We start from the raw sequence: 12,057 nt of genomic DNA, 5'->3' as shown, positions 1-12,057 counted from the left end.
GAGACCACTTCATTTCTACATCTAACCCTTTAAAATGAAGTGGAATAATTTTATAGTAAAGTATAAAGTTAATTAAAATATGCAACTTTGTTATTTGCATGGAAAGTCTGAACTTTTGGGGAGAAAATATAAAATATACAATTCTGTTTTTGGCATGAGAAGTCTGAAAATTTAGGGCTTTAAATGTACGTTTCAGGATACGACCTGCTACTTTTCCAGCGTTCAGCACAGTGCCTAAGATAGAGTAGTATCCCTTGCTAGTATAAGTGTTGTCTCAAACTACTAACAACAGACCTGATTAGTTAACTATCACATCATTTAGTGGCCTTCATGATGCTATTTATGTCCTTGGTGAAGCTTTAGAAGACACACTGCACCTGTAGAAAGCTGACATACTTGCTATATGCTTGCACTTTACACTGACATTCTGAGGACTCCCACGCTGGCAGTAAGTTTTACATACAATCTGTAATAAGCTACTGGGGGAATTTCTTCAGCTTGAAAGTATTTTCCAAAACACATAGATGATTTCTTGAGCTGAAATTGTTACTGCTCGTAAAGGCATTGAGATGCTGAAAGCAGAAATGGAGTTGTATTTTTAAAAATGAAAAGTCCTGTTTCAAGATTCTGTTTAACTGTTAATTAATATTTTGTAATGTGTGGCATTTATGATGTGTATGATGATTTTGTGATCCTTCATTATAGTTATGATTTTGGCAAATATGTAGAAACAGACTGCAACTTTGAAAGTAAATTGCTGTACATTAATACTGTAGAAAATTGTGGTTCTAGCCTGTGGTGACCTGATGGACTCATTTTTTCAACTGTTAGCTTTCTATTCTTAAAGGACTGCTTGTGATGCTACGCTAAAATGATGCCAGCCTGGCTGTGACGAGTTTGCCTATTTATAGGCTCACCCTGCGGCTGGTGCTGTAGCTGCTCATTTGAATTATGGTTTGCCAGCTCAGGCTGGCTGCTGTCTTCTCCTGCCTTGGTGGTGCTGCTGTTCTCATCTGCTGCCTCTCCCCTCTGCTGTTAGTGTCAGCACATTTATAAGATAACAAGATTGCTTTGTAATTTAATGACTCAGTTTGAAAATGTGTTTGTTTAAAATAATGTCCCTTGTGGCTGAATTATTGTATTTAATCTCTTCTCATATTGATTTTAAATAAGCTCATTATGTCTTCATTAGTCTATACTATAGAGTTAAGTCTGTCATTCCTTTCTAATGAACTTACCGTTGTTAAATTCTCTGGATTTTCAAATTCTGTTACTGAATTTTCTTTTCATTATATGGGGACTGAAACTGTACTTGGTATATTTAACCACTTCAGACATATTTCCTTGGAGTCATTGCAACTGCATGTTTGTATGTAAGCAATGCTATAATTAAGACTTACATAAGACAGAGTATAGTGAAAAGTCAAGCAAAATGACACCTTTTATTGGCTATCTAAAAAGAATACATTGCATATTGTAATCTTTTTAGTTAGCCAATAAAAGGTGTCATTTTGCTTGACTTTTCACTACATTCATAATGGTTAACATGGTAAAACACCCTAGTACAATAAGACAGAGTCAAAAGTGAGAGTGACGGGCAGCAACAATGCAGCACATGTGTACATAAACAGCAAATAACTTAAATGTGTAGGCCAGTTCATATACTTGGGAAGACTGATAACCACAAACAATGCCTGAGGTAAAGATATACAAAGGAGAATTGGGACAGTAATTAGTGCTTTTGCAAGTCTGGTCACAAAATGGAAGTGCAAGAATGTTAACATAACAATTAAAATATGAACACTGGATGCATGTGTGTTTTCCTCGTTGCTATATACATGTGAATCCTGGACTTTAAAAGAAAGAGATGTAAGGAAGTTAAATGCATTTGAAATGGTGTGTTATGGGAAAATAATGAGAATATGCTGGAAGGATACAATAAAGAGATCTGTGGGGATTCGAACAGAGGAATAATGGTTGTAGACAAGATTTAAGCAAAGAACCTGCAGTTGTTTGGGTGTAGATGCAGAATGGGAGACAACAGGTTGAAAAAGACAGTGATGCTTTGTGAGGTGAAAGGGGTGGGGAAAAATGAAGACAAAGAAGAAGATGGCTGCATAGTATGGTCTGGCTTGGGTATTTCAGTAAGCAGTTTCTGTGGCTCAGGAAAGGGACGGAATATGGGCAAGAAAGAAGGTCCCCACTGTTGGCCTCAATGGTTCATAAGACTATGGAGTGAAAAGAGATAGAGAAGATAAGAAGACTAGAATAATGGCAAAATGTGCAAAATGTGTTAAAAGGTTAATTCATTTAAAACAATATAAATACAAAGTAGGGAAATACAGAAGAATTGATAAAAAGTACAAAATTCAATGTTATGTTACAACCAGTGATATTCCTTGGTTGCATCTTAATGGTTGTTTTTGTTAATTTTACATTATTAATTTTATGTTATTTCTGTTATGTGTATATATTATTTAATATTTCAGCTCTGTACCTTTATATATGCTGCAATTTCTTGTGCTTTGTAGGTGGAGCCCTAGGAGCCGGAGCCAAGATGACTTATATCGAGGTCAGAAAGACAGACCCAGCACTGGATCACTGTGACGATACGCGTTCTACTCCATGCTCCCATCTTGCTTCTGGGAGCTCTGAACCCGACACCATCTGTAATGTCACCGATGAGCTAGGCAGTGAGGCACAACAATGAAGCAAGAGGATGGTACAAAAAGTGTTAAGTGCTTTTATTTTAAAAATCAACAAGATCAAAACAGTGTTCAAATAAATAAGTGCAGTGCTTCAAAAATGTTCAAATAAATAATCCAATAAAAACAAGTGAACATTGGATGTTAAAAACACAATAGAAAAAAAATCCTTTTAAAACCCAAGGTTAAAACAATGGCTGGAAGCAGTCCTTTAAAAACAAAGCCCAGTGCCTTCTTTCTACTGGTGACTCCCCTGCTTCTCCCTTCCAGGCTATGCACCAGGGGAGCCACCCTACCTGCAGCTGACCTTCTTTCTGCCTTCTACTGCTGGTCTGTTCGCCTTTCCAATCCTTGGCTCCAGTAGGCTTCACCAGGCCGTGACTTGGGCTCCCCAGCGGCCAGGGTGCTCACGCTGGGGCTTTCACTTCCCAAGTCCCAACTTCCACTGCCTTCTCGGCTTTATGCGGCGAGCCATCCTCCTTCCGCTCACTCCCGCTCCTCACTAATGCTCAGCGGGAGCAACCACTACCGACTGCCCCCAGGTGCAGGCCAAACACCCAGGCTCACTGCTCAGCTGCATTAGTTCTCTACAATGAGCACCTTCGCTCGTTAATGCACCAGCTTCCTCCTCCCTGCTTCCTGCCTTCTCTCCTTCTTAACCTCTGTTCGTCTTTTCTTTCTCTCCACTAGCCGCCTCGCGCTTCTATTATTTATCACAGGGACGTGGATCAGGTGTGGCAATTAGCAGCTCTCCATGAAAGTGCACATTTCCATTTTTACAAAGCAGTAGAGACAGAGAGAAAGGCTCCTTGCAAGTGCCCACTTTTTGCAAGATGAGCTATTTAGCGAAGTGTCAGAAAAGCAGCAACTGAACTAAGGGAAATCTTTTTAAAAAAAATCTCTAATAAAAGACAGTCGTTCTCTCCCTTCCTTCTCACACACAAGAAGCATCTTGTATTTTGCTTGTTTATTTCCGTTACCAGAGTGTGTTGTTGTTTTTAAAGTTTTTTCAAAACACAGAAAATGTCACTGAGTCATTATCATACAATTGAATAACAAAGACATTTACCTGCAGCCCATTCAAGGTTACAGTAGTTATCAGCTGATTAAACTGTAAACAGACCAGTTATACAAAACATTCCACAGTCCTGTCTCCACCTTTTGACTTTCCCAGAATACACTGTACTCCTGTTCAGCACGACAAGACACAGGCTAAGGCAATCACCTGAGACCTCTAAGCTGAAAAGGTTATAGTATTCCCCTGTGCAATGCCAAATTATGCTAAGAGAAGAGAATGACCATTGAGTTAAATCAATTACATTAAATTTATAAAAAAACTGGACTTAAAACCAGATTTTTCTTAATAGGATTTAGTAGCATCATATTGTTAGGATGAGTTACTAAGCACAAAAGTCCCAAATAATCCCTAAAATGCCCACTAAAGGGGAAATTCTGTCAAACTCCAGCTCATAGTGAAAAGGGCAACATAGAATCTTTATAAATAAAAAAAGATTTATTTTTACAGTAAATTCTGTTAAACAAAATAAAGTTCCAAGATGCACAAAGGTATAGGAGGCAATCCCAATAGCAATCAAAGTTCAGATTCGAAATCTAAAGCAAAAAGATGTCAAAAATCTAGTGATGTCAAGAGGCATAAGAATAATTGCAAATGTAACAAAAACTCACTACACCATGAGTGCATTCAAAATGAACCACAAAGAACTGTGTGTTTTCCTCATCCTTTATAGGGCTGAGGGCAGTGTCTTCAAGTGATGGGCAGGTGGCTCTGCCTCTTAGGGAACCATCCACAAAACACAGGAAACATAAAAGAAGATACCCTAGATACATAGAAACTAAATGACCAACAATATTAGCCTAAACAAAGTGTCAAAGATGAGACAAAGAGCCACAAAAAGATTTGGGGCAGCCACCCGTATAACTTTTCCTTGCTGCAAAATAGTTACATTGTGTATAGCTGTGTACAGGTTTGAGTCCAAAACAGAAGTGTCTTGATGAGGCAAAGATGGCGGTTTTACGGGAGAGTAGAGGAAGTGAGGTCATCAGGGCCGGATTTGGACCCCGGAACTGATAGATAGATAGATAGATAGATAGATAGATAGATAGATAGATAGATAGATAGATAGATAGATAGATAGATAGATAGATAGATAGATACTTTATTAATCCCCAAGGGGAAATTCACAAACTGGAACTGGAAATGACAGGTGGAATTTCCCGTAATTGGTCTGCAGTGGAAAGAGAGAAAGGATCAGTATACTCTGCCACCCCCTGGTCTGGCATGGAATTACTCTCATTCAGGCCCTTTAGTTGCCTCCCATGTACACGTGTGTGACAGAAGGAATCAAAAATGAACAAAATAGTCATAAAACGGCATTTGAACTTCTGAGAGAATCCTAATTGAAATATGACACATAATGACATAAAGCTTTAAAATAGTGGAGCCCATCAAGGCAAACACACAAAAAGGTAGACCCCACAAAAAATAAAAGCACCAAATGACAACAAAATGTCACCAAAATGATGGTAAAAATTTAATAATTTACAAAGACAAACATTATTTTTGAAATGATATCCCTGGCCACAAGGAGTACAGTTCCTAAGGGATATGGAACTGTGCTATTCTTCTGTTTGAAGAAATTATTGGAGGGCTTCCCTGTAGACTCAATGCTGTAAGACCAACAGAAGTCTCAATGGATACAGGAGCACCAAGATTCTATTGGGAGTTCTGGGCTGGAGTCCATGGAGCAAATGTAGGACCACAATGACCTCAGTAGTGATTTCATGGATTTGTAATGAATCTTTTTTTTTAAGCATATAGAATTAATTTGGAATGGTTTCATCTGTGTTATTTTTGCACTTCTTGTTATTAATATTTGTCATTATGGTAGGGACTACACAGAGCTATTTTGTTGTGTAATTTTATGGGCACAACTATATTGTTTATGACTACAGTGTCCATTGCTGGTCACATGGGACCAATATTACTTTGCATGACATTGTTACATTAATTAAGTAATTAAGATAGTTGCATAGTTTTTCTGGGTTCTAAGTGTCTGGATAAAAACACTCCAAAAAAACTTAGTTTATGCCAGCAAACTGATAAAATTTGTGAAAGTACCAGGGAAATAGAAGAGTTAATAGGAAACGAGTTAAAATCAGGAAATGAAAAATACAAGCGTCAAAGCCAAAATGAGAGATAAAAAATGGGTCAAAAATTCAACACAAAAGTCAGCACCAGGAAAAGTTAGGACTGAGGAACTTTAAAAAAAAATCAATTTGATAAAGGGTTTTGAAGCAGCAACTCTAATGAGGACGTGAATTAAAGGATGACCTTTTATCCTGTCGCTTCATACCCAAGGGTCATGACCTCTGTGGAAGACTCCCTCACAACTTGTGAAGCGGTTCTAATGAAGGAAACCAAACAAGGTGGTGATCTTGAAATTTACAAAATGACAGACAAAATGGTCCAGAAAACTTGAAGACTCTTTAAGTGATTGGAGTTTCTAAATATAAATGTTCAATTCATATTCAGGAGACACAAAACACTGTAAAACAAAAACAGAAAGCAAAACCCTAGCAACTTCTTTGGTTGGCAGTTATTTAGAAAAGACTGACAGCTAGGTTTAGAACTTCTTGCTTGCTCTTCTCAACTTTTGCTGAATGTTTTTGGGTTCTGATAATCAGTTTTTCTTTTGACTCAGTAGTACTTTGAGCTCTACCAGTTGCCCTTCTTTTATTTTTCCAGATCCTGGTCATAGTTCTTGACATAGCCTTCAGGCTTTTTCACTCTCTTATTGTAAAAATCATTAGGGGCTTGGCCAAAAATGACACCAACCGTGGTTTAAAGTTGCTTTAAGGCGATTGACTCAGAGTCTTGAGCACAAGGGAGCAAGCAGTCAACTGGTGGGAGGAAATTAAACCAGGATCTAGCAAGAGAGAGAAACAGAAACAGAGAAATAGAAGGTGAGAAAGAGAATGCTTAGTAATGTGCTGTGCAGATAGACAGCATTTCCAAAGCTACTGTATTTAGGCATACCCAGAGTGACCCACGGGTTTTGTTATTTTCCTTCTGTTCATATTGCACTTTAAGTTCCTATTGCATTCAACCCTATACTTTTGTATAAACAAAATCACTATTTTATTTACTTTTTTCTTCTTGAACATCCATTTAGTTCTGTGAACTTTTTGCTTTTTACTTGAAATAAAATGGCAGACATATATTCAGTAGGACCGTAACAGAAACCCTAGAAGAGTTTTAGGCTAATGTCTAATTAATTTTCAGTGCTATTTTGAATGTGCTGATCTCTTCATGAATCACCATCAAGTGCCGCTGCTGTGGCAATACAGAAGATGAAGAGAGGCGTCTTCCTCTGTAACTGTTCTCCTGTGCTTTGTGGAGAGAAGTCAGCACAATTACTTGTAACTGTAAAAATAAGCCACTCATGTAGGGAATTGATACAGTAAGTTCTTGAACATATCAGGTGTTGTGCATGCATATCACTAACACAAATAAAATGTATAAGTTGCTTCGTGTGGTAAATAGACACAAACTCAAATGTATGTATAGACAGCAAAAGCAGGAAGCCAGGACAAAAAAAATTACTGATGGCATTCTGGTAATGCCACATAAACCTGGAAGAAGGAATTTCTATCAAAATGGGGTGGAGCCATCCTGAGAAGCCACACAGAGGACGTGTGTATGAGAGAAAAAAAAGGAGAGAGAGACAGAGTTCATCGAGCACTTAAATAGCAACACTTATGAGACCCAGCGCTCTGTTTTAATGCATTGGCCTGGGTATGTGACCACTAATGATTTTGGGAAGGATCTTGGCTTGGATCAGTTCATAGTGCTAATGCAAAATGAGCAATGTGAGGGGGGAGCTGGTGGCATGAAAATGCAGAGAATGTCCTACAGAAAGAGTTATTGAAGCTGCATGGGAGGAGCTATGGAAGATCAGAGTGGCGGTAGTAGCTTTGGAGAGAGGCTGAGGAAGGAGACTGCCTCCAGTAACCCTCACACAAGGGAGTGAAGGAGAGACACTGCACTTCACATTGTATTAGGCTACTGGCACCAGTGATGACAAATTTTCAGCTGAATATGACATAAAAGAGCACACAAAATGAAGATCTATCAACATATTATTTTGTTATACAGTTCAACCACCAAATGATAGTATTAAGAGATGTCTCAATGTAAACATCACATACTCAGCACTGAAAGCAGAAATACTAATGCATATTCATGAAGTTCCCTTTTTTCTTCAACGGGCAAAGTGCTAAATTGCATTGTACATAAGTACCCAATGTGATTTATAATAATAATGACTATACCAAAAATAGTGAGATGTATAAATTCATACATCGATAAATTGCATCAACAAAAAAAATCACCTAATGGACCTCTTTCAAGGGCTCTAGTCTTTAAGCTTTTTGGCACAACTGAAACGTTCAGGTTTCAGGAGTGTATGCACGAGCAAAGAGTATGAGCAGAAATCTGGAAACCAGCAGCTCTAGGCACAAACAAAAATTCATGTACTTCAAAAAGAAATATTTTTTCAAATAAGAAGTTTGAATGAGAATATTATGGAAAATCTGAAAAAATGTGATTATCACAGTTCAGTTTGCTACAAATATTTTAACAATACATTAAAACATTAGAATGTTAGAAACAAATTGACAAGAACAGGCTATTTAGGCCAACAATGCTCGACAATCCTATCCACCTAATTTTTCCAAAATAATCTCCAAAGAAGGTTTCTAAACCCCTGCTGTCTACTACACTATGTGGTAACTTATTCCATGTGCCCATGGTTCTCTGTGTGAAATAAAAAAAAACAAAAAACTTTATAAACTTTGTGTAAAATTTACCCTTAACAAGTTCCCAACTGTGTCCTGTGTTCTTCTTGAAAAAATAATTTTAAAAGAAGAGCCTGGGTCTACTGTACAGTACTAATCTCTTTCATAATGTTAAAAACTTCACTCTTGTCACCTCTTAATTTTCATTCACTTAAATCTTTAAATTCACTTTCATTCACTTAAATCACCTTTAATCTTTCCTAATAACTTGTCTCCTATTTGCTGTTTCCTGGACTTTCTCTAGTGCTGCTATGTCTCTTGTAGCCTAGTGAACAAAACTACACACAGTACTCCAGATGAGGCCTCATCGATGCATTATAAAGTTTGAGCAGAACTTCCTTGGACTTGTACTATATAATCTAACATTCTGTTAGCCTTCTTAACGGATTCTGTGCATTATTTGGTGGTCGATAGTGATGAGTTCACTACGGCTCCTAAATCCTTCTCATAAGGTGTGCTTTTGATTTTCAGACCAGAAAATGTGTATTCAAACCTAACATTTTTATTTCCTATGTGTAATAAATGTAAATGACAGGATGGAAGGCAGTGTAGAAACTGATTACAGAGCATCACGTTTGCTTTCATATTTAGAACTTCTGTTTTAGTCTACAGTTACTCGTTGATGTTGTTCATGAACCAGCTGAACAGCAATTTAATGCAAAGGGTATTTTCAAACTTTAGACTTTCCATTGTGTATTTAAACAATTAACATTAACATAAATAAAATTTTTGACATGAGTTTACTAGTAAATTAATTTACTATTGCCCCATTTGTCCCTAATGCAGAGACACCATTGTGTATTTTACTATTGTGTTATGGTAGTGGCAACACGGTGGCACAGTGGAAGACCTGGGGACCTGGGTTCGCTTCCCAGGTCCTTCCTGTGTGGAGTTTGCATGTTCTCCCCGTGTCTGCGTGGGTTTCCTCCGGGCGCTCCGGTTTCCTCCCACAGTCCAAAGACATGCTGGTTAGGTGGATTGGCGATTCTAAATTGGCCCTAGTGTGTGCTTGGTGTGTGGGTGTGTTTGTGTGTGTCCTGCGGTGGGTTGGCACCCTGCCCGGGATTGGTTCCTGCCTTGTGCCCTGTGTTGGCTGGGATTGGCTCCAGCAGACCCCCGTGACCCTGTGTTTGGATTCAGCGGGTTGGAAAATGGATGGATGTTATGGTAGTCACAAAAACCCAAAGACGTCTGGCTGGACCACAGCACAGATGCTAACCACCGGCTTTTTAATCTCCAGCCGACCCCTTTGAAAAGCCTATTAATAAAAAGAGAGAAAGAGAGCAACTACTGATATAACAGCAACAGGTGAGGAGATACACATATCATTTGGCAAAAAACTAAAAACAAAACAGATTTCCCAAGAGACTGTAATTTGCTATGTTTATTAGAGGTCTAAACTGTTTTCAAATTGCAAGGAGTTGTTTACTACAGTGCTATAGTTCAGTCAGAATGAAAATACTAAGGCAGAGAATCAAGTTCAGATAAGAAAGCAGTGAATTATAAATTAGAATGTCAGATCACAAACCACTAAACTGCCCTTTTTTCAGATCAAATCTGTAATCTCAAAATGAAAACAAAAAAATGATTACGAAGCAAAAAGGGGTTTGCCAGTTGTTAAAAGTCACAGAGGATTTGCACAGAAACTTTGTCACAGTGTATGATATAAAGTCAAATAGAAAAGATCAACCTGTCCCTGTATACAAATCCACTTATCCAATCTCCTGAACGGCACGATTAACCCATTTTCACCAATGAAATGCTCCATCATTGATATTTTTCCCTGTCTAACTTTTTCTCAGGTGTCCTCCTAACTACAAGATATAGTCAAAATGTCAGCCACTTGCAAAGACAACAAGCAAGGGCACACTTGCTGTTTCATACTGGGCCATATTTAGTGTGAGAAAATTTCTTTGGCACCCACCCATCAGCACTTATGTCATCATGTGATATTTTAAGGCTGTGCTCTGTTTCATTTCTGCACCTCATTTTTCTTCCTTCACACTGATCCATATTTTTATATTAAATCTTAAAAGGGGTTGGCGATTGGAAAGAAACAAACATACATTTTTTGGGAGGCACTTCAGTACATTGGTACGCTTATGTCACTGAGCATTGGCAAGATATGATTATATCTTTTAAAACACTATATTGTTATGTAGCTAAAACATTTATTAAGATAGCAATTTAAAGTTTTACAAAATGTGTTGTGACTTTGCCTCAAGCTGGAAACTAAAACCAGCAGAAAAACACTTCTCACATATATCTCACAATTATCTAAAACTGAGCAAAAACACAATTAACAATTCTATGAAACAAGACACAATCAGAGTTTAATAAACAAAGTACTTGCATCTAATAGAAAATAACCTTTAAACTGATTTAAAAGTCATTTATAATAATAATAAGGAAATGGGGAAGGTAGTTAAACAAATGGCAAGAGAGAAAGCAAACTCACACCAAAGTGATGTTATAGCCAAGATGTAAACTGCATTTTTCAAAAGAACAAATTGAATAAGGACCTTGGCTGGGAGATGTTCAAAGTTTTCATAAATATGAAAAACAAAATAATATTTATTTTAACAAAATTAACATAAAGTTAATTTGGCCAAATTGAACATAAATAAAAAACAATTGGGACAAAAGTTGAGGAACAGGCAAGACAAAATCAAAGTGCAGGCTGGGAAAGGCAAAGGCAAAACCCTGACAATACAGGTGGCAGACAAAAAGTTGGAAGTGACTTCACCGCAGGCTTTGCCCACCACGTGATACCATGTAAAAGTTCTCCAGAAAGGATGCTGCACCATTTTTAAACAAAAAGCTATACTTGCTGAGTGAAGTGGAAAATGCTGCCACAGACAATAAATGCTTGATTGTGTTGCTGATGGAGCTATGGATACAGTTCATTTTCATACCTGTCGAGCTAGTGGTTGATTGAACTTGATTTATGGATAGGAGCCCTGCCATCCTGAAAGACACCAGCAGTAAAGAAATGATACAAAAGATAAGGATGATCACTTGGAATTATTAAGCAGTAAATATTGTTCACTGAAAATTCTTAAAGGTTTAAATGAAAGCAAACAGAAAGCAGTCAGCCTCACCATTACAACAGTGTCAGAATTCCCGGTAGTGTTAGTCAATTTTATTTTGTTGTTTTAAAATGATAAGATTCAATTTTTAATATTTACTTCATGTTTAGATTTGAATTTACAAAGTTGTTTTTCTTTATTTATAATGTTGCTATTTTGGATCCCATTACGTTGTGGCCCTGATGATGTCACAGGGTGTTATGGTATAAATATGGCACCAACCGCAATCTGCCTTATGGATGAAACAACATTTCATGAAACTTGCCAATAGTTAGTTTATTCTGAATTTTGTTTTTGACTCCATTTCAGACTTTGACCTTTGCTCTTATCTTGTCTTTTCAGTTGATTTCCTGGTATTTAACCCTTTTGTGGCTTTTTTGTAGCTC

At 37.5% G+C, this 12,057-nt stretch overlaps 1 long non-coding RNA gene across 1 annotated transcript; it reads right to left on the bottom strand.

The window, feature by feature from the left end:
• Positions 1 to 6,472: 6,472 nt before the first annotated feature.
• On the bottom strand, positions 6,473 to 9,411 carry LOC127527667 (uncharacterized). The gene is made up of 2 exons (XR_007934853.1): positions 9,343 to 9,411; positions 6,473 to 6,652 (listed from the first exon to the last, which is right to left on the bottom strand). It is a non-coding gene; the product is annotated as an uncharacterized LOC127527667 (long non-coding RNA).
• Between the last annotated feature and the right edge of the window lie 2,646 nt (positions 9,412 to 12,057).

Source organism: Erpetoichthys calabaricus, chromosome 4, assembly GCF_900747795.2.
Source record: "Erpetoichthys calabaricus chromosome 4, fErpCal1.3, whole genome shotgun sequence".
NCBI lineage: Eukaryota > Metazoa > Chordata > Cladistia > Polypteriformes > Polypteridae > Erpetoichthys > Erpetoichthys calabaricus.
The sequence above is the reverse complement of the archived record's forward strand: the minus strand, read 5'-3'. Positions and strand labels throughout refer to the sequence as shown.